This window comes from Scyliorhinus canicula, chromosome 16, assembly GCF_902713615.1.
Source record: "Scyliorhinus canicula chromosome 16, sScyCan1.1, whole genome shotgun sequence".
Taxonomy (NCBI): domain Eukaryota; kingdom Metazoa; phylum Chordata; class Chondrichthyes; order Carcharhiniformes; family Scyliorhinidae; genus Scyliorhinus; species Scyliorhinus canicula.
The window spans coordinates 58,386,384-58,409,648 of record NC_052161.1 but is presented as its reverse complement, the minus strand read 5'-3'; positions in this window follow the sequence as shown (position 1 = coordinate 58,409,648).

The window sequence follows — 23,265 nt, the reverse complement described above, 5'->3', positions numbered from 1 at the left end:
ACTAGGAAGTGCTGAGGGTTTTGGCCAAGGGTGGCATCATGACCGGTACAGGCTTGGTGGCCGAAGGGCCTGTTCCTGCGCTGTATTGTTCTTTATTCTTAGCTAGGTCCTGCAGCATTCCATCGTGCACTGGAAAATTGCACACGCCGATGAGACTCTGATAGGTAGCCGGGCATACTGGTACAAGCCTTGTGGTTATTTATAGTAACAAATTCTGTAGATGCTTCGTCCAACTCTAATTGTTAGTTTGTCTGGCTCATATCAAGTTTAGTGTTGTTAAATCTCCTGCTAATTTTGCATATAAATCTTCAATTCTTGGTATTGGGTATCGGTGCAATTTTGCTAACTGATCCAAGGCTAATTTATAGTTGTCTCATATCCTTATGGTTCTATCTGTCTTGGTCGCGGGCATGATGGGAACTGCCAACTCCGAAAATCCTACATGATTGATGATGCTTAATTTTTCCAACCGCTCGAGTCCAGACTCAACTTCTCATGTAAGGTACAGGGCATGGGTCAGACTCTGTAAAACCTGGGGCATGGCCTCGGGATCAGCGTAGATTTTAGGCCCTGTACCTTGCCTAACTTGTCTTGGAACAGCATCTGGTATTTTTTTTAAGATGTCATGAAAATCTCTTTCATAAATTTTGAAGATTTCTAATCAATTTAATCTAACCTTGGCCCATCAAACTTGGCCCTTTCCCCCGCTGCAATCAGAGGCATTTGAGCTGACTCATGGCAGTAGCTCATAGACATTGTTGTTGTTCCTAGGACCCTTAAAGCTTCCCCAGTGCACATGGCTAGCCTGGCTGTCATGCTTCTTAATGTTAAGAGCTGGAGTCCCCCCCCTTGCAAATAACAATATGTTTGTTTTCCTACAACTGTAGTGGAGGCACCCGTGTCCAGCTCCATTCTGAATGGCTGACCATTTACCATCAACACAATTGTGATTGAGGCCATCTTGCTCACTTTAATGTTGTTTAACCCGTGTACTTCAGATCGTTTTCAAGGTTATTCTCAATACTGTGTATTGGAGTCAGAATTTTATTTTGTTGGCCCCCAGTGGGCTCTGCTTATATCTTGCATTTACTTCTGATGTACCCCGCATATAGCATGAGTCCCTGAATTTTCATCTTTCTCTATAACTCTTTTGCTTTGGGCCTCTTTTCTCATTACTTTCTGCACCCTGATCCCTGGCGCCACGACGACCAGCGGCTTCCCGTCAAACCTTGTTGGCCCCATCTGCTCACAAATTCTTCAGTTTTATCGCGCCCCCCCCCCCCCCCCCCCCCCCTCCCCCCCTTCAGCATTTTCCATAGCCTGGGCAATTTCTAATGCCTTATTTAAGGTCATCTTTGCCTCTACTAATAATTTCATTTGTATGGCCGTATCGTTAATACCCCAGACTAACCTATCTCTCAGCAGGTCGCTGCGTGAAAGCCCGAACTAGCACCATTCAGTTTCTCTGAAGCACACCATGGGCATAGCTATCATCTTCCCTGGGGCTGTTGTCATCTAATTAAATTGGTGTCATTGCACTATCGGCGAGGGCTTCGGGTGATAATCTCATTTGACTAATTCCACAAGCTCCTCAAAAGGTTTTGAGTTGGGGCCAATGGAGAAGTCAGACTCCTTATCGGGTTATAGGTCGGAGCCCTGCAGGCTGTTAATAGGATTACCCACTGCTTTTCTTCCACCCCAACCCAATTTCATTGACTTTAAAAAATAATAATAATCACTTATTGTCACAAGTTACTGTGAAAAGCCCTTAGTGGCCACATTCCGGCGCCTGTTCGGGGAGGACAGTACGGGAATTTAATGTACGCTTCTGGCTTTGTTCTGCATTACAAGCCAGCTGTTTAACCCACTGTGCTAAACCAGCCCCTAGGCGTTCAAGATATAGCACCCACCGCTCTGTGTTAGGGCCGAATATCTCAGGTTTCCCAAAATGGGGCATTTTGACACTCACAGTCTGCTGAACAAGTTGTCATCAAAGAAAAGGCTTCCACACGAGGTCCTCTCTCCTGATTTCTGCAGCTGTAGGGAGGCACTTCGATTGTCCCTCATGCCAAATGTAGTATCCTGTTAGACTGGCGACCACCAAGTAGCTCAATGAGTAAACAGCTTATTGAGGCAAGCAACTATTTACAGAGAGTGAGATACTCCATGACTAGACTCCAAAACTGGCAAGGCAAATCACGCTCAGCCCCAGGATTCGCACGCTGTAGTCGATTGACCGAATGGGTCAGGTGATCCCCTGGGAACTCACCCTTTAAAAGGGCACGCTAGTGCTTTATACTTAATTGCTCTGTTTTATAACCTTGCTCTAGAGTCGCCAGGTATCTTTATGATACCACCACGAGGTTCAAGTTCAAGTGCTGATCAATAACTCAATACACCAGTTAGTAAGGTTCAAATCAAAACACATTTATTATATACACAGTCAATCGCTACTCATGCATAAAATACTACAGAACTAGACTATTTCTTCCACTAAAGGCCAATACTTAGCTTTGGAAAAGGGACCCACTGGGTCAGGGAACAATGGCCTCTCGTTCGATCCTGAGTCTGCAGGCTTCCAGCTGGTATGGACTAAGAGTTAGGAGCGCCTATCTCGTAGCCTGCGTTGACTGGACACTTACTTGTTGGTGTAGCTGCCAGGCAAGTCTCTCCGAGTTGAGAGTCACGGTCGAGTTCTTTGAGGGCTGCTAAGAAGACTTGCCAAGAGACCGAATTGAACTTGGGGACGCTAATTTATAGTCCCCAGGGGCTTCGCGCCCTTTTGGGCGGACCCCGTACCTGGTTCCAATTGATTGGACCATGTTCCAATTGATCGGTTTGATTTCCCCAATACTGGGGCTGTTCCCTGATCGCTGGGCGGTTCCTAAGTGTCCGTTGGCTTCTTTTGTTTTGGCTCCTGCTGGCGCCGAGGAGTCTGGCTTTGCCTCGATTATCTTAACTGTTGCTATTGTTCCCGGGACCGCTCATCAATATGCAGATGGTCGTCAGTTTCAGTGCTGTCTGCTTTCTGTGAGTCTTAATATACAGGAAGCTTTGCATTCTGCTTGCTTCCCTGTACCTGTCCATTTTTCCCTGCGTTCTTAGCGAATCTCCATTTTAAAGTCGGGAAGTGGCCAACCCAGGTGGCTACACTACAACACCATGCACTTCCTTAAATTAAAATCTTAAGGAGCGCGTCATTTAAAAAAAATATTTTATTGGCATTTTCAATTTTTACAGTGTAACAGTTTGACATATAGTGCATCTGATATTTACATGGTATGACGTTTCTTATTTACAAATTTTACATATGTTCCCTCCGTCTGCCCTCCCCCCTCCCTTGCTCCCCCTCCCTCCCCCATTGATAGTCTGGCTCTTTCCTGGCCCCACCTTTCGCCCTGGGTATCATATTACTGTGCCCCGCTCTTCTCTTCTGCGGTTGCTGTTGTTGTCTTCGTGGGTTCAGTGGAGGGGTGGGGTGGCTCCTGTCCCCTCTCCTCCTCCCTTTTTCCCCCCATGTCTCTCTCTGTGACAGGAGCACATGCCTTAAGGAGCAAGTACCTATTAATTGTAACAATTTTACTTCAGCTGGAATGTCACTGCTGAGAAAAGTTTAATTGGAGAGGAAGATTTTGGGTGATATGAGGGTAAAAGATAGTCAATGAGAAAGGAGCAAAAATAAACAGACTGTCATACTTAACCAAGGGAAAGAAAGAAGCTTAACAGATGGCTCGAATGTCATGGTACTGTTAGGCCTGGCAGGATCAAAGTGTGAAAGAAATTTTATTTGAAGACAGTAGTACAAGCGCCTCCTGAAATCACAGACTGCACTGGAAGTTTTTCTAAATAAAGAATAATAAAATACAATTTAATTTGTGCATGTAGATTGATTAATTGTTTAACTTACATTGACATATTTGGCAGTCTTGTGGATCAATCACATGATTTTTCTCAAAATAGTAGACTGCTTCTTAAGCATTTGTGACACAAACTTTTCTTGTCAACCAGTTTGATAATCACATCCGAGAGCATTTTGCCTGCTTTCTGTAAAAACTCTCTGATGGTTCCGGACAAATCATCCAGTGTGTGGGCAACTTACACAAAGTAACAGTTGAATCTTTTGAATGCTGCTTGGCTGTCAGGTTAGGACTGAACTGAAAGAAACTGAAAGAAGGTGTTATTTACGGTTATTTTTATTGGCTGTGTTCAAAACTTACACGACCCAGCACTGATGTCCACAAAACCAAGCAAAACAATAATCACTGTACGAGACATGACATGAAATTGAGCCATACTTAATTAGACCTAAATGGACATCCAAGATCCTTACCAAAGACTTTTCTGTGTTTAATGCTGGTAATAGGGAAGTGGGTGTATCTGAGACATCAGAAATGATCCATAGAGGTTTTGGATTAAACAATTGGTGAGGTGAATGAGTCTAAATACCCTTTGCTTTTATGAACTTAAAATAAGGAATCAGAGCTGGAGTAGGCCACCCGCTCCCTCGATCTGCCGATTAACAGCGGTAAAACAAATTTAACAAGGCATGATAGGTTGCGATCTTCCCAGCAACAGGTAGAAATCTGTCTAGCGATAGCAGTAGCCAGCATTCAAAAGGCATGATGAGATGTGACTTGCACAGTAATGAGATTATTAGGTATTCATACAAAATCAGGTGTAAATTGCCCTATTAATAGATACAGTTTACCTAGATGACTAAGAGATCAGTGGAGGTATATACATGCTAATTTCTAGAGTAAAGGTCAGCCAAATACACAGATTGAAGAATCAAAGGGGAGAATGGTATAATTGGCAGCACCCTCAGAAGCAGATAGGCAAGTGGACATCCAACAGTGTGAAAAGCCAGTCCACAACTCACAGCCACGAGGCTAGGCTTGCATTTAAGTCTTAAAATCAAGACCGTGTTAGAACTTTGTAAAGGCAGTTTAATCTTCACTGGACCATCAACCTTGTATTGTGTAGTAACTATGAGCTGGATTTGACTGATTGATTTATTTAATTTGAATGTTGTTTGGGAAAAGGGGAAGTTTTGAGTTCAGGGATCATGGATATATTTTGGAACAAGGGATACATTATACATAAACTGCTTGTGTGTTTAGTGATTCATATACTTAATTACCTTAGAGTATTGTAGTCGTGTTCATGTGTAATTGTCTTTTCTTTAATTTAATAGTTTTAAAAAATTGATTTGCGATATCTGGGTTGGTTATTCTCACTGGGGGACCCATGTGACTCCCCACACCATTCCAAAAAAAAACAACACTATACACCTCCACAAACCGGTGTTTCAAGTTGGGATACCCTCGCAGATACCATCAGTGTAGTTTGTGATACAAACATTGGGGGCTCGAGTCTGGGATCTTAAGAGGCCAAATTACTTGGATGTAGGGGATTTTTGACTTTTTAAATGTAATGAGAGTAAGGAACAAGTGGAACCAAGTGAGAATGTGTTATTTAAAGTAAGAAAGCTTCAAAAATAGCTCTGGATCTAGCTCAATCTTATCTGGAAGTAGACAACATAACCTTAGCAAGTTTGAAAAGTGTACCTAAAGTTAAATTGATGGAATTAGTAGAGAAATTAGGATTATCTAAGAGATCTGAAGTATTTGAAATCCTTTTTTTTTTTTTTTTGAAGTTTTTTATTTAACACAAATTTGTAACAGTTACAAAGCGAAAAATGGCCCCGTGCAAAGAGCCTTAACATAGTGAAAACGAACAGTGGGAAAGAATAAACATGTTAATAAATGTTGAAACCAAAAATCCTTCCATACGGCACTTTCCCTGCCAGCTCTGTTTACCCATGCCACACGTGTTCCACTACACTAAGCTAACGTGGCCCTAACCCTCTTCTCCCTCCCCGCCCCCCCCCCCCCCCCCCCCCCCCCCGCCTGGTCTCCCCTACTCCCCCAGGCCTGGCCTGCCAGGTCAGCCCTGCGCTTGGCCCTAGCCCGCCCCGCCCCCCCTCCGATCTCCCTGGTGCCCCCTGACCTACGCTAGTCACACTGACCCCTGCCCTTGGCGCCTACCTGTCTCCCGTCCCAGCGCTCAGGCCCTCCCCCCACCCACCAGGGACCCATTAACCTAATTGTATCCCACCGAGCCCTTTCAAGTCCCGTGACTAGCCCCTAGCCCATCCCCCCATCAGAGGCCCCGATCTCGCACCAGAAGGTACCACGCACAGGCCCCCCCCTCCCCCCCATTGCGATCCCCCCAAAGGACCCTAAACAGTGCGCCCTCCAGCCCCCACTCTCTGTCCCGGCTGAAAACAATCTTAGATAAACCATTACAGTACAGGATAGTTTAACAAACCGCCGCCACACAAAATGTCTGAAAGCCCCGAGTCCTTTAGTTCCAGTCCAGCTTCTTTTTCTTAGTAAAAGTCCTAATCAGAGCAACTTTAAGTTAACAGGCCGCCGCCACTGTACAGCACTGAAAGAACTCAGTGCCCATTAGTTCAAGTCCAGCTTCTTGTCTTTAATAAAGGTCCAAACCTGTTCTGGTGTCTCAAAGTAGTAGTGGAGTTCCTCAAACGTAACCCAAAGCTTTGCAGGATATAGCATTCCAAACCTCACCTCCTTTTTGTAGAGGGCTGCCTTTACCTTGATGAATCCTGCACGCCTCTTGGCCAGCTCCGTTCCCAAGTCCTGATAAATGCGCACCTCGCAGTTCTCCCATCTGCTGCTCCTCTCCGCCTTGGCCCATCGCAGCACACGTTCCCTGTCAGCAAGCCGGTGAAAGCGGACCACCAAGGCCCTCGGTCGGTCGCCCGTCCTGGGCTTCCTTGCGGGGGCTCTATGTGCCCCATCCAACTCCAGGGGTTGAGGGAAGGCCTCCGGTCCCATCAGCGCCTCAAGCATACCCGTCACGTATGCGCCCACATCCGACCCCTCGCAGCCCTCGGGGAGGCCAACGATTCTTAAATTCTGCCTCCTGGCTCTGTTCCCCAGCTCTTCAAGCTGCTCCTGCATCCTCCTCTGACGGGCGTTCAGCTCCTCCACCTCGTGCTCCAGCTCCGTTACCGTTCCCTCCTGACTGGAGAGCTTCGCCTCGACCTCCCTGAGCGCCTTCCCTTGGGCCGCCTGTGTCTCGACCATTCGGTCCATCACCGCTCTCATCGGGTCCAGCGTGTCCCTCCTCAGCTCGGCGAAGCAGTTCTTGAAGAACTCCATCTGCTCCTCCCTTGGCCAGTGAGCCTCCGCTCCCCGGTCCCCGCCGTCCGCCATGCTTGGCCGCCCGGCCTGGGTTCCCCGCTGCTCCCGCTTCGATCCTTCCCGCTCCACTCGACCGCTTCTGGTCCAGCTGCCCATACCCCGGGAAGAAAGCCTCTTCCCTGTCGTCTCCTCCACCGATTCAGGCTGCCAGGTCCCTAAAAAGTCCGTAGACAAAGGTCCGTTTGCCCATCTCGGGCGGGAGCGATCCGACCTGCGACCTGCCTCCTCGAGGGCGCCACCGGAAGTCAAGTATTTGAAATCCTAACAACCCATTTAAATATACCGGCAGGCTTAGACAGACCTTAGGCTGGACTCTCCCGCCCGCCGCAAGACCGCCACGGGCAAGCAGCGTAAAATGGAGAACTCCATTGACCTTGGGCGGGATTCTCTAGTTGTCGGCCGGAGAATCCTGCCCCGAGTATTTCGAGAAGGGGTGAAATTGAATTAGCTAAAATTCCATTAGAAAGAGACATGGAAATCAAGAAGTTGGAGATGGAGGAAAGAGAAAGGGAGAGAGCTTTTCGAAAGGAACAAGGGAAAAATTAAAAGGGAAATGGAGCAAGCCACAGAGGAAGAAAGAGACAGGCAGAGAGAATAAATTTCAACATTGCATGCAGGCAGTAGAAACCGAAAGGTTAGAGCAGACAAGACAGGAAGGTGGTTCTTGACTTGGAACTAGTGAGAAGATGTTCAGGTATGTACAAGTTCACCTAAAATTCGATGAATGGGATGCCAAGGCATTTTTTGTGCTTCTGAGAAAATAGCTAAAAATGGCCACAAGACACTTAGACCCTATTCTTACAGACTAAACTTGTAGGTAGGGTGAGTGAAGTCTATGCATCCTTGTCAGAGGAAAGGCCTGGGGATTATGAGAGAGTGTAGAAAGCTATATTAGATGCTTATGAGCTGTACCAGAGACTTACAGCCAAAGGTTTTGAGCTGTAGGAAAACTGGTCTGGACAGATTTGCACTGAATTCAAAAGGGTGAAACAAAGTCATTTTGAGTGCAAGCATTAAAAATAGAAGGAACCTATGATGTCACCAGAGAGATAATTCCTTTGGAGGAATTTAAATATTTGTTGTCTACAATGATTAGGACGCATATTGAGGAAGAGAAAGTTAGAATTGCCTGACAACCACGGAGCTTGCAGACTACGAGCTGGTTCACAGACAAAAGCCTTTCTTTAGACCCACTTTTAAATTGGAGAAAAGTAGAACCTGGGAAGGCATGAGAGAAGACAGGCCAACAAGAAAGGGAGTGGTCGGATATCCAAGGAGGCTTCACCTCAAAATAAAACAAATTGGAGGGGTGAGAAATATGAAAAATTTAAAAGTTTTCACTACAGTAAACAACCACACAAAATCACTGTGCTGGAAATTAAATGGTTGACCGGTTGGAGTTATCGATCTTAAACAGGGAAAAATGAACTCAAGCACTGGAGAACAAGAGATGAAACGAGAGATGAAAATGTGTGTACAACTTGTAAATGGCAGAATGACCAGCAGATGCCGGATATGTGTGCAGATTTTGTGTGCAGCGGTAAAGTATTTCCATGTGGACAGGATAGAATAGGAAAAGATATTCAAATTTGATGGGATACAGGCCTGAGCTTGCAGGGCCAGCATTTGTTGCCCCCCCCTAATTGCCCTTGAACTGAGTGGCTTGCCAGGCCATTTCAGAGGGGGGCAGTTAAGAGTCAACCACATCGCTGTGCGGGTCTGGAATCAAATGACAGCAAGGATAGCAAATTTCCTTCCCTGAAGTACATTAGTGAACCAGGTGGCTTTTAATGAAAATTTCATGCTCATCATTATACCTTTAAATCCAAATTTTATTGAATTCAAATTGCACCATCTGCCATGGTGGAATTCGAACCCAGGACCCCAGTGCGTTACGCTGAGTCTCTGGATTACTAGTAGCCTAGTGACAATACCACCCTGTGGTTGCATATGTTATGTTATGAAGATATCTGTTGTCCAGAATGGATGCGAGAGGAAAAGGTTCTGGTTAGCAGCATTCATGCTGAAATGCAAAGAATTCCTTCAGTAAAGAAAGTTTAAAGAGTAGCTTGAAGATGGAAAAAGTAATGGTGGGCATGGTAGAAACCTTGTTCTGTGCAGGCATTCAGTTAATTCTATGGAATGATATAGCTGGATCCCAGGTGGTGGTGATGCCTACTGTAGTTGAACAGGCAATAGAGAATCCCGCCACAGAGACATTGGAAACGAGAAATAGCAGATGGATTTTAATCCGGACAAATGTGAGGTAATACATTTTGGAAGGTCTAATACAGGTGGGAATTATACAGTAAATGGCAGAACCCTTAGGAGTATTGACAGGCAGAGAGATCTGGGTGTACAGGTCCACAGATCACTGAAAGTGGCAACACAGGTGTATAAGGTGGTCAAAAAGGCATGCAGCATGCTTGCCTTCATCGGTCAGGACACTGAGTATAAAAACTGTCAAGTTATGCTGCAGCTGTATAGAATCTTAGTTCAGCCACATTTGGAAGTTTTTTACACAGAGGGTAGTGGGTCCCTGGAACTTGCTGCCAGAGGAGGTGGTGGAAGCAGGGATGATAGTGACATTTAAGGGGCATCTTGACAAATACATGAATAGGATGGGAATAGAGGGGTACGGACCCAGGAAATGTAAAAGATTTTAGTTTAGACTGGCATCATGGTCGGCACAGGCTTGAAGGGCCGAAGGGCCTGTTCCTGTGCTGTACTTTTCTTTGTTCTTTGTTCTTTGTAATATTGCATATAATTCTGGTCACTACACTACAAGAAGGATGTGGAAGCTTTGGAAGGGGTAAAGAAGAAGTTTACCAGGATGTTCCCTGGTCTCGAAGGCATTAGCTATGAGGAAAGATTGGATAAACTCGGATTGTCACCCAGACCTGAAACCCAGCTCCTTTATCTCTCCACAGATGCTGTCAGACTTGCTGAGATTGTCCAGTATTTTCTATTTTTGTTTCAGATTCCAGCATCCGCAGTCATTTTCTTTTATCCCCAGTGGTCATCTTCTCTGAAACACCCAGTGCTGGTTTCTGGATTGTTACTTCTGAGTGTTAACTTCTTCACAGTCTCTGTGTCTTCTGCTACCTTTTACTTCCTTTCATTATGATTCTGTCGTCACCCTCTCCAGATTTCCCATTGTCCCTTTTTATAACTATTTCCCTTCCAGTGTAATGTTACCTTTAGCTTCTTGTGCCCTTCAAGCCCAGGAAGCAGATTTTCTCTTGGAGCTGTTACCTGCAGTAAAAGACTCTCTTGTTACTGGCACTGAAGGCCATCAAAAATCCTTGACAGACGGCCACAAATACATGGCCATCCTCTTTACCGTGTTGCCTCCAGATAAAAAAGAAGAAACAATACTTGAGTCATTGGATAATAAAAGAGAACTGGCAGGGTGCATCAAAGAAGCGCTGTCATAGCTACCAGCCATAGCAAAATGTGTGAAGGGAGCCACTGAACAGTCAACAAACTCTACCATTTCCTAGATAACCGCTATCAGTAAAAGAATGCTCAGAAAGCTTCTGAAGCCCAGATTTGGTGCCACCTGATCCTTACTTGGTGATTTAAATTGACCAGTAACCTATACAAGGTCGGAATAATTTATCTTGATTTAACATGTCCTTGGGGCGGGACTCTCATTTGGTTCTCTTGATTCTAAACAACTAGAGTAACTGCAAACATTTGGTGAATAGCCAGCAGGCCTTCTCAAAGAGGCCGGGGCCACTTGCAGCTTTTGAGCCCCCTCGGCATAATAAGAAAATAAAGATACATGTAAACAAAATGAGAAAAAAAGTGACACATAATGTTAATTTCTTTTTTACTTGACAAATGTTTTGCTTGCCTTTTTCTGGGAAAACACACTAATTATTGAAGATAAAGCTAGCTTTCGTGCAATATCACAGTTGATATTAAGCGGGGTGAGACCTTTCAAACGCTCTTGTCCCAGAGTTGAACAGTGATAGTTCTTCACCTGCTTCAACACGTTGATAGTGCGTTCACCTAAACCCACTGATGCAGGCAAACTGAGAAAACTATGCAATACAATTGCAATATCAGGAAACACCCCAGAGAATCCAAGTTTGAGTATTTCTGAAAGAGAAGAGTATTGTTGTTCTTAGGACTCATCCATTGTAAATATAAAAGCTCAGGAGACCCGAGAAGATAAATCCAAAAGGCAATTTAAGCTAAAAGAAAAGGTAGCAGCATGGCATATTGCACAAAGATCCCAACAGGGACCACCGATCATGCCGGTCCCAATTCGGGCCGGCATTTAAGGGGTGATTATATAGGCTCCAGATGATGGGCCTCTGCCCTTCAGCGGGGGGAGCTTGTATTCCATGACCCCTATGGGGAGATCAATCAGGTCATCCGTGAGGGTTATTACAATAAAGAATCACGGCAAATGCATAGTACAACTTCGACCATGTGCTAGCTCTGCTGCCTTAATGTATGCTCGTACGTACACCCTCTTTCACCTGCCAGTAGGATAGCTTGCGTAGGTGCTGCCTGATGCACAATATGGAACAGCAAATCTTACTTTCTTTATGCACAAAAAACAAGTTGCAAACTTAGCAAATATCAAAACATTAACAAGTGTCAAAATTTGAGGCGCCCTTTGCCAGGCCAAATTGCCCTCCTGGCCCTTCTCTGATTGGACTGACCTGACAGCCAAGTCATCAAATGTTGATCCTTTCCAGCTTTGCTTATGGACATTTCCTTCATTCTGTGTGCATGCTTTGCACCGTTGCATAAATGCTAACATGAGACTTCCAGTGGCGGTCATGATCTGATCAGTCTCACACGAGGTGGCTCCTGCCTGGAGGTGTCAGTTTTAGTCCTTTTTACCCGATTAATGGGGGACTTCGATGGATAATGTGTGTGGAGAATGGAAAGTGACTGTCTCTCTTGCAGTGGAATGGCTACGGAGGGCATGGAGGGAAGGAGTGCCATGGGCTACATTGCAAAGATGTTTGCGAAGTTGCTGTAGGAGAGGGTGTTTGACAAGGCCCCAGAGGTGGACCATGCCCACATGTCCTGGAGGCAGAAGGTAAACGGCTGGGGAGCCGTCGCGTGCTGAAGCACAAGTTTCAGAACAATGGAAATATCTTGAGGTGGGCCAAGGTGAGTTTGGATTGTAGCTGGGAAGGAAATCAGATTCAGGGACGGAATTCTCCGACCCCCCACCAGGTCGGAGAATTGGAGGGCGCCGCGCGAATCACGCCACGCCGCCCCCGACGCTGGGACTTGTTGCCTTTTCTGTGCTCTGCTGTAAATATGGCAGTCAGTGAGGTTGCCCTCCTTCCTTTTGATATCTAAATTCTAATGCTCAGAGTTGCCAGGTATCAAATGATACCATCACAATGTTCAACCGGCTATCGATCAAAGAGCAAAACACCAGTTTCTTAGTTGAAGTTCAAGGGTACTTTATTTACACACACAATTAATCATGCAACATAACACTACTAGCTAAACTACACCTATCGACTAAGACAACCTGTACTTAACTTCAGGCACCCGGGTTAGGCCAGAGGAACAGTGGCCGTTGTTCGATTCTGGATCTATCGGGTCTGTAGGAGTAACTAGCTGCTCAGCTAGGCTCATCCGTCTGTTAGCGAGCGTTAAACTTGGACTTGCTTCTGGTGGTGTTGTTATTGGAGATGGGCGTTGCTGGGGCGCCAGCTCCAAAGAGAACGAACACATGGTGGACTCTCTTCTTATGCTTGGGGGTTTTCGCGGTCCTTCAGTTTGGACCCCACTAATTGAAGTCAAGGGGGGGTTGTTATTTTGTTTAACAAGAAGACGGTGTTTGCGGTGGCCAGGGAAGTGCTAGACCCCGGGTATATTTGGAATAGTGAGTGGGGTATTAGCTGGGCCAACAGTGATATTGGTGAATGTGTATGTGCTCAATTGGGATGGCGGGGATTTCATGACGAAGTTGCTAGGGTCTATCCCGTATTTGGATTCTCACTAATTGATTATGGGTGTGGATTTTAATTGTCTACTGGAGCCTAGATTGGATAGATCAAGCCCTAAATCATTGACCAGGTCAGGGATAGCGAGGGTGTTGGGGGTGTTCATGGATCAGATGGGGTGGTGATCCTGTGGCGCTATATGCACCCGGGGGAGTGGGAATATTCCTTCTTCTCCCATGTATGTCAGGTGTACTTCCTCATTGATTTGTTTTGCGGTAATGGGGTTCTGATGGAGTTTGTGGTGGCGGAATATGCGGGAATAGTGATATCGGCTCACGCGCACACTATTTGGATGTTGGATTAAGTTTGGGGCGGGCACAGATCGGCGCTTTTGGCGGATAAGGTGTTCTGTGATAAGATGGCATTGCCATTTGTCATGGGAATATCACCTTAAGAAATGTTTGTCTGCTCAAGTGGCTGCAGTGATGTCAGAGTGTGGGTGGAGCTGAGCTCTGGCTCTGCTTTTTAGTTTCACTTTGAGGAAAAGCTTGGGGATGTCGGTGTTTTTTGGTTTCGTTTTAATTTTGGACCTGAAGCCAGCCAAAGGTGGTGTAATTTTGATCCGTCTGCCATCTAAAGAATATCTCTAGATCATTTGGTGAATTCAGAGTGATAACTGCTCTCAGTAGAGAATTTAAACCTGATGTGCTTCTGTTAAAAGGATTTTTGTCTTATGGATGTTAAAAGGAAAGTTTAAGGAATACTTAGAGTGTTGTATTCTTTGCATTTGAATTGATGGTTGCTCAGATGTTCACTGTATGTTTTAAAAAGGTTAACTGAGTTCATAGAATAAACATTTGTTTTGCTTTAAAAATTCCTTTTAAGACTTCCGGTTGCGGCTATGCGGAGCTAAGCCGCACGTTCGGCAGCTCCCGCTAATTAGGGACTTTTGGGTCGATTTGAGGGCCCCAAACGGCGCTGTTTCAACGAATCCCGGTGGGGGAAGATGTCTAGAGGAGCTTTCCCCATAATTTATGGTGCTCACCCGGAGTGGGACGAAGGAAAAAGCTGCAGCAGCTCCCCAAGAAAAGCGGGGGAAGAAGGACAAAATGGCGGCCGGCGGGACACCCGAGGACTGGTGGAAGTGGGCGCAGGAGCAGCAGGCCTCTCTTTTGCGCTGTTTTGCGGAGCTGAAGGCTGAGTTGCTGGACTCCATGAATGCAACTACCAACAAGCTGCTTGGGACCCAGGCGGCCCAGGAGGTGTCTATTCGGGAGTTGCAGCAGCAGGCCGTTGAAAGGGAGGAGGAGGCCATGGTCCTTGTGGGGAAAGTGGAGTTGCACGAGGCACTTCACAAAAAGTGGCAAGACCGCTTGGAGGAGCTGGACGTTCGCACGAGGCGAAAGAATTTGAGGATCCTGGGCCTGGCGGAGGGGCTGGAGGGGTCGGATCTCCCGGCGTATGTGACCACGATGCTGAGCTCGTTGATGGGAGCGGGGTCCTTCCATTTGCCCCTTGAGCTTGAGGGAGCTCACAGAGTGATGGCCAGGAGGCCCAAGGCAAATGAGCCCCCGAGGGCGGTGCTGGTGCGGTTCCATCGATTCAGCGACCGGGAATGTGTGCTGCGCTGGGCCAAGAAAGAGAGGAGCAGTAAGTGGGAGAATTCGGTAGTGAGAATCTACCAGGACTGGAGTGCGGAGGTGGCTAAGCGGCGGGCCGTGTTCAACCGGACGAAGGCAGTGCTTCATGCCAAGCAGGTCAGGTTTGGAATGCTGCAGCCTGCGCGCCTGTGGGTGACATACAAGGACCGGCACCATTACTTCGAGTCCCCAGAGGAGGCATGGGCCTTTGTACAGGCGGAGAAGCTGGACTCAAACTAGGGTCTGGGGACACACTATGGCCGTTGCTGTTTTCGCTGTTGCTGTTTTTACAACTTTGACATGTGTGTTTTTTATGCTGGTTTTCTTTTTGCTCTGTTTACGGGTGGGTTTGTCTGTTGGGTATGGTTGTGGGTTAGGTGGGGAATGTTGGGGGTTTGTGTTTTATACTGTTCTCTTCTGTACGGGGCTGGGGGTTGGGGTGAAACTGGATTTTGGGGAACTGCGTCAGAAGGGTGGGGTGTGGCAGCGTGAAAGCGCGGGCTTTCCTCTGGTTTCCCGCGCTGCGGGGCAGGGGGGGGCGGAGCTGGCGGTGGGGGCAGGGCTTCTACTGGTCTTCTTTCCCGCGCTGAAGCGGTGCCAAGGAGGTGTGGCAAGAGGGGGATGACCCCATGCCGGGAGGGGATGGGCTTTGGCAGGAGCTGCCGGGGTCAGCAGAAGTCAGCTGACTCACGGAAGTACTATGGAGGGTGCATCGCGGCTAGGAGGGGTCCTAACCTGGGGGGGGGGGGGGGGGGAGGAGTGGGGGGGGGGGGGGGGGGGGGGATACCGGGTTGCTGCTGGAATGACCAGGAAGGAGCTGGTGTGGGCCGAGGGGGTAGAGGAGAGGTGTTATCACCATGGGGAACGGGTCGGGCGGGGCGAGCTGGCCTGGGGCGAGCAGTTGACAAGCTATGGCTAGCCGGCGGGGGAGGGGGGCGGGTTGCCCTCTGATCCGGCTGATTACCTGGAATGTGAGGGGGCTGAATGGGCCGGTTAAGAGAACCAGGGTATTTTCTCATCTGAGGGGGTTGAAGGCGGACGTGGCTATGCTCCAGGAGACCCACTTGAAGGTGGCGGACCAGGTTCGTCTGAGGAAGGGGTGGGTGGGGCAGGTTTTCCACTCAGGATTGGACACAAAGAACCGGGGAGTGGCGATTCTGGTGGGGAAGAGGGTGGCGTTCGAGGCGGCTGAGGTGGTGTCGGACAAGGAGGGCAGATATATCATGGTGAAGGGTAGGCTGCAGGGAGAGAGGGTGGTGCTGGTTAATGTATATGCCCCGAATTTGGATGATGCCGGCTTCATGAGGCGCTTGCTGGGCCGCATTCCGGACCTGGAGGCAGGGGGCCTGATCATTGGGGGAGACTTTAACACAGTACTGGATCCCCCACTGGACCGGTCCAGTTCAAGGACGGGTAGGAGACCGGCGGCGGCCAAAGTACTGAGGGGATTCATGGACCAGATGTGAGGGGTGGATCCCAGGAGGTTTGGGGGACCGAGAGCGCGGGAGTATTCCTTTTTCTCTCATGTCCATAAGACCATAAGACATAGGAGTGGAAGTAAGGCCATTCGGCCCATCGAGTCCACTCCACCATTCAATCATGGTTGATTTCAACTCCATTTACCCGCTCTCTCCCCATAGGGTTTATTCCCGAATAGATTTTTTCATCCTGAGCAGATGATTGATCCCGAAGGTGCAGGATGCCGAGTATTCGGCCATAGCGATTTCAGACCATGCTCCGCACTGGGTTGATCTGGAGATGGAGGAGGCGCGGGACCAGCGCCCGCTCTGGCGCCTGGATATGGGGATGCTGGCTGATGAGGAGGTGTGTAGGAGGGTCCGGAGAAGTATTGAGGGGTATCTGGATACCAATAACACGGGGGAGGTCCGGGTGGGGATGGTCTGGGAGGCTCTGAAAGCAGTGATCCGGGGGGAGCTGATCTCCATCCGGGCCCACAGGGAAAGGAGGGAGAGAAAGGAGAGGGAGAGACTGATGGGGGAGCTCCTGGATGTGGACAGGAGATACGCGGAGGCACCAGAGGAGGGGTTGCTGGGGGAATGGCGTAGTTTGCAGGCCAAGTTTGACTTGTTGACCACCAGAAAGGCGGAGACACAGTGGAGGAGGGCGCAGGGCGCGGTATATGAGTATGGGGAGAAGGCGAACAGGATGTTGGAGCGTCAGCTCCTTAGGCGAGATGCGGCTAGGGAAATTGGTGGAGTGAAGGATGGGGGTGGAAATGTAGTGCAGAAGGGGACAGAAGTAAATGGGGTCTTTAGGGACTTCTGCGAGGATCTGTACCGGTCGGAACCTCCGATGGGGAGAGAGGGGATGGAGAGCTTCATGAACAGGCTATGTTTTCCAAGGGTTCAAGAGGGGCTGGTAGAGGGGCTGGGGGCGCCAATAGAGCTGGAGGAGCTAGTCAGGGGGATTGGACAAATGCAGTCAGGTAAGGCCCCGGGGCCGGACGGGTTCCCGGTGGAATTTTACAAAAAGTATGCGGATCTGGTGGGCCCCCTGCTGGTGCGAGCCTTCAATGAGGCATGGGAAGGCTTTGCCCACGACGATGTCGCGGGCACTGATCTCTTTGATCCGAAAGCGGGAAAAGGACCCCTTGCAGTGTGGATCATACAGGCCTATCTCGCTCCTCAATGTAGACGCTAAGTTGCTGGCGAAGATCCTGGCCATCAGGATAGAGGATTGTGTGCCAGGGGTGATACACGAAGATCAGACAGGATTTGTCAAGGGACGGCAGCTCAACACGAATGTGCGGAGATTGCTAAATGTTATCATGATGCCAGCAGTGGAGGGGGAGGCAGAGATAGTGGTGGCGCTGGACGTAGAGAAAGCGTTTGATAGAGTTGAGTGGGGGTACCTGTGGGAGGTGCTGGAGCGGTTTGGATTGGGGAGGGATTCATCAAATGTGTGAGGCTGCTCTACGCGGCTCCGATGGCGAGTGTAGTTACCAATGGAAGGAGATCGGAGTACTTTAGGCTCTATCGTGGGACCAGGCAGGGGTGCCCCCTGTCCCCCTTGCTCTTTGCACTGGCGATTGAACCTCTGGCTATGGCGTTGAGGGAGTCAGGGAGATGGAGGGGTCTGGTGTGGGGTGGGGAGGAACATCGGGTATCACTGTATGTGGACGACCTGCTGTTATATGTGGCGGACCAGAGGGGGGAATGCCAGGGGTGATGGAGCTGTTGGCGGAGTTTGGGAGCTTCTCGGGCTATAAATTAAATTTAGGCAAGAGCGAGGTATTTGTAGTACACCCGGGAGATCAAGAGGAGGGAATTGGGAGGCTCCCGTTTAAGAGGGCAGTGAAGAGTTTCAGATACCTGGGGGTGCAGGTGGCCAGGAGTGTGGGGACTCTCCATAAGCTTAACTTCACCAGACTGGTGGAGCAGATGGAGGAGGAATTTAAAAGGTAGGACATGGTGCCGCTATCATTGGCGGGTAGAGTGCAGTCCGTCAAAATGACGGTTCTCCCGAGGTTCTTGTTCCTCTTCCAGTGTTTGCCCATCTTTATCCCAAGGGCCTTTTTTAGAAGGGTGACCAGCAGCATCATGAGCTTGGTTTGGGCTCATGGCACCCCGAGAGTGAAGAGGGTCTTCTTGGAGCGGGGTAGAGATGGGGGGGGGGGGGGGGGGGGTGGGGAGAGGCTGCCGTTGCCCAATCTCTCGGGGTACTACTGGGCGGCCAATGTGTCGGTGATGCGCAAGTGGGTGATGGAGGGGGAGGGGGCAGCATGGAAACGGATGGAGAGGGCGTCCTGTGGAGATACAAGCCTGGGGGCCCTGGTAACGGCGCCGTGGCCGCTTCCTCCCACGAGGTATACCACGAGTCTGGTGGTGGCGCTACCCTCAAGATTTTGGGGCAGTGGAGGCGACATAGGGGAGAAGTGGGGGGCTCGATGGAGGCTCCGTTAAGGGGGAACCATAGGTTCGTCCCGGGGAACATTGATGGGGGATTTCAGGGTTGGTACAGAGCGGGCATCAGACAGCTGAGGGACCTGTTTATCGACGGGAGGTTTGTGAGCCTGGGGGAGTTGGAGGAGAAATTTGGGCTCCCCCCGGGAAACATGTTCAGGTATCTGCAGGTAAAGGCATTTGCTAGACGGCAGGTGGAGGGATTCCCTGCGCTTCCCGCGAGGAGGGTGAGGGACAGGTTGCTTTCAGGGGTCTGGGTCGGAGAGGGGAAGATATCCGATAACTACAAGGTTATGCAAGAGGTGGAGGAGGTGTCAGTAGAGGAGCTGAAAACTAAGTGGGAGGGGGAACTGGGGGAACAGATCGAAGACGGGACATGTGCGGATGCCCTGGAAAGGGTTAATTCTTCCTCCTCATGTGCGCGGCTTAGCCTCATCCAATTCAAGGTGCTGCACCGGGCCCACATGACTGGGACGAGGATGAGTAGGTTCTTTGGGGATGAAGACAGGTGCATCAGGTGCTCGGGGAGTCCAGCGAACCATGCCCATATGTTCTGGGCATGCCCGGCACTGGAGGAGTTCTGGAAGGGGGTGGCGAGGACGGTGTCAAGGGTGGTGGGATCCAGGGTCAAGCCAGGCTGGGGACTCGCGACTTTTGGGGTTGGGGTGGAGCTGGGAGTGCAGGAGGCGAAAGAGGCCGGTGTGCTGGCCTTTGCGTCCCTAGTAGCCCGGCAAAGGATTTTGCTACAATGGAAGGATGCGAGGGTTTCCAGAAGTGAAGCGACAGACATTGGAGGAGCCAATAGGGTTGCAGGAGGTAGTGGAGTGTTGTGTGTGATGCAGCCATGGAAGACGCCATGTCCGGACGGTTTACCGGCGGAATTTTATAAATGCTTTTCTGCTCCCCATCTGTTGAGTATGTTCAATGAGGTGCTAGGGAGGGTTGAGCAGCCAGATATGCTGGCGCAGGTGTCTAATTCCAAGAAAGGACAAGGACCCGATGGAGTGTGGGTATTGTAGGCTAATCTCGCTGTTGAACATGGAGGTGAAAGTAAGTTATTGTTGAGGAGGTTGGAGGGGTGTGTGCTGGATGTGGATCTCCAAAATCCCGGCCAAGTGTTGACGCTGGCAGAAACACCGGAATGGTGTACGCCGGCATCAGTGGGCCTCATGGCCCAGCGATTCAGCGGTCCTCAGGGGGCCAGCACGGTGCCGGGCTACTGCTCCGGCACCAAAATGCAGCCCTGCACTGCTGGCGCGGGTCCGCTCATGCACGTGGTGGCTGTCTCCGTGCCAATGCATGCTCATGGCGGACACCTGCAGCGGGCCCGCGCAGAAGGAGGTCAGCCCCCTCCAGATTGTGGGCGCCCGCCGATCGATAGCCTTCAATCGCAGGCCTGGATGCCGTGAAGGCCCCCCCCCCCCCCCCCCCCCGGAGTCAGATCCCCCCCGCCCCCCCAAACCAGGACGGCCACTGCGGCCATGGGTCCGAGCTCCTGCCGGGATCCGGCGGAAATTTGACCAGTCGACCGTGCAGGTGCAATTGGCGCAGAGAATTGGTCCCCGGCGTCGGAGCGGCATGGCGGGAATTTCCCCCGTCACCGACGATTCCCCGATCTGGCACGGGCGCGGAGAATTCCGGCCCCGGTCTCAGAGGATGAGACACGGTTCGTAAAGGTGCGGCAGCTCTCTAGCAAAGTTCATGGCCCCGGTATGGGTACTGTATGGCAATAGTGAGACCGAAGAGACAAATTTGTGGGATTTTGCGATGTAAATGGGGACAAGGAATGGATGACCGTTGTCACCATTATTGCTCGTTATGGCGATTGAGCTTTTGGTAATTGTGTTCTGGGCTTCAAATGAGTGGCAGGGGATTGTTTGGGCGGGGGGGGGGGGGGGGGGGAAGGGGAGACAGCAGTATTTGTCAGAATATTTTTGCCGTGGACCCATTTTTACCAACCGCCCATCCTCCATGACCCACGCTGGCTGACCGCGACTCACACAGCCTAAACCTCGCGACCCACCATTTTCACTTACCTTTAATGCGACAGATGAACCTGATTGGTCCTCATGATCTCATTTGCTTTATCATTCAATGTTACATTTCTGCAATGGACTTCAGCTGATGATTTAAGATCTCACTGTGTTCATTGAAAAAATTCAAGAGGTTTGTCCTCGAAATCGCCTTGCAAGTGCCTTTGAAATTTTGAGTATTTTAATCTTTCACCTGCCAGTACTTCCCTGCATATAACACACACGGACGTTGTATCCTGATTTGCATTGGCACAATTAATAAATCCATACCTGAAGAAATCATCTTTATACTGCCATGTTCCTAATTTCAGCTTCTTCTTCATAGGTTGTTTACAAGAGGCCCTGGAGCTCACACCAACACTGCTGGATGCTACAAAATGGAGCACACGATGTTATAGTGTACGAGGTGCACAATCCGTTCTCTACTGTTGCTTCTGGAGAGGAGACTCCATTGATTTTCAAAAAGAATCTGCTCCTGGGTAAGCGCTCTGCTGTTAGGAGGAGGCGGTTTGCCTCGCTGGGCTCTGGGTCTGCGCACTGCTGAGGGGGGCATGCTTGCATGGGATGGCTGACATTCTGAAAGCCAGTCTCGGCCATCGAGCATTTCTTCTTGAGATTGGCAACACCGCGACCAATGGCCCTGTGACCCTCCCGTCACCTGCCCGCGACGCACCCACGGGTTGCAATCATGAGTTTGAAAATGGCTGGGGTAGAGAGCACAGGGTGTCTTTACATGCCGTGATTTGTTGTGTATGTGGCGAACTACTGGAAAGTATGGGAAAGTACGTCTCCATTGCCTTGTTCCCACCTCAATGTGTTCTGCTCCGCACATACAGTAAATGCCGTTGGCATATTATTAGCGGGCCTGACCTGCTATTCTCCAGGGCCTCCGTCAGAAGGAAATAACAAAGGCAAGTTTCACTTGTGATTTCAAAAACTGGGGAACAAGCGCTGTGGCTGCTGAGGGAGAGAGAGGAGGAAGAACATGCAGAGGCACAACTCTGTGGGTTGCTGGTCCTACCACTAGCAAGGCTGGCTGGGTGGAGGGGGTGGGGGGTGCATCTGCCAGGCCCCCTGGACCGGAGTGTCCAGGCACAGACCGCCATTGCCACAGCCCGCAAGGCAGCCATCTTGCTGTGCATGCCACTGACCGCCCACCGTGCTCCCTGGTTGCACAGCACGTCACCGGCCGCCCCCCTCATCCCCAAAACAACCAGGTACCACCCTGCCGGCAGGGCATCATAAGGAATGTGTCATTAACGAAGGTGATTTTATTTACACAAGTCTACTTCATGCAGCATCTCACTCGCAGTGCAACCCTTGCTGGGAGGATTTGTTTTGTCAGCCCCTCAGTTGGGCTGCTTTTATATCTTGCTCCTAACGAGCCCCAGGTGATTGGCCTCCACCCCACACCTGGGCAGCTCAAAATCCACGAGTCTCACAGGGAAATCATGGTCCTCATGGTGGTTATAACAAATATTTTTCTCAATCTCACTGCCTTATGTTCATCCATATTAAATGCTAACTGTAAAAGGCCTGTAGTTCCAACAAACTGAGGTGCCTTTCTATTTAGTTTTCTTGTCGCTTTTTGAAAGTTCCTCCACTTTGGTGTCATCTGTAAACTTAGACAGCTTTATATTTGCCCATGGTTATAAGTCACTTATACAAACTGCAAACAGCAATGACCCCAGCACTGATACATGAGAACTTTAGAATCCAGCAAAAGACAATAAAGAAATTGATAAAGAACATGAGAGAAAAGTAGCAAGAGACATAAATGTTTCTATAGGCATTTAAAAAGGGATTAGCAAAAGTAAAACAAAGTATGTTTATTGGCACAGGCAGAAACATTATAATGGGGAACAAGGGAATGGCAGAGAAATTAAGCAAATGCTTTGTATCTGTCTTCACAGTGAAAGAAATTTCAGAAATAGTGGTGAACCAAGGGTCAAGTGAAAATGAGGAATTGAGAACTATGACCAATCAGCTGCTGCTGAAACTTTCATTCATACTTTCATTGTCTCTAGACTTGATTATTTCAATGCACCCCTCACGGTCTCCCACATTCTACCCTCTGTGAACCAAAGGTCATCCAAATCTCTGCTGCTCGTGTCTTAACTTGCACCAAGTGTTGTTCCCTTATTACTCCCGATCTCGCTTACATACCTGGTCAGGCAAATCTCTCCACGACCTTACCCCACCTTATCTCTGTAATCCCCTCCAACACCCACAGCCTCCGAGATACTTGCAATCCTCTAATGGCAACTTGCTGCACATCCCCAATTTTATTCAGTCCACATTAGTAGCCGTGGCTTCAATCATGCTTAGACTTCAACCTCTGAAGTGTCTCTCCCTCTCTCTACCTCACTTTCCTCCTTTAAGACACTCCTTAAAATCTACTTGTTTGACCAGATTTGTGACCAAATATCTCCTTACATGGCTTAGTGTCAAATTAGTTCATAATGCTCCTGTGAAGTGCCTTGGGACATTTTATTATATTAAAATAT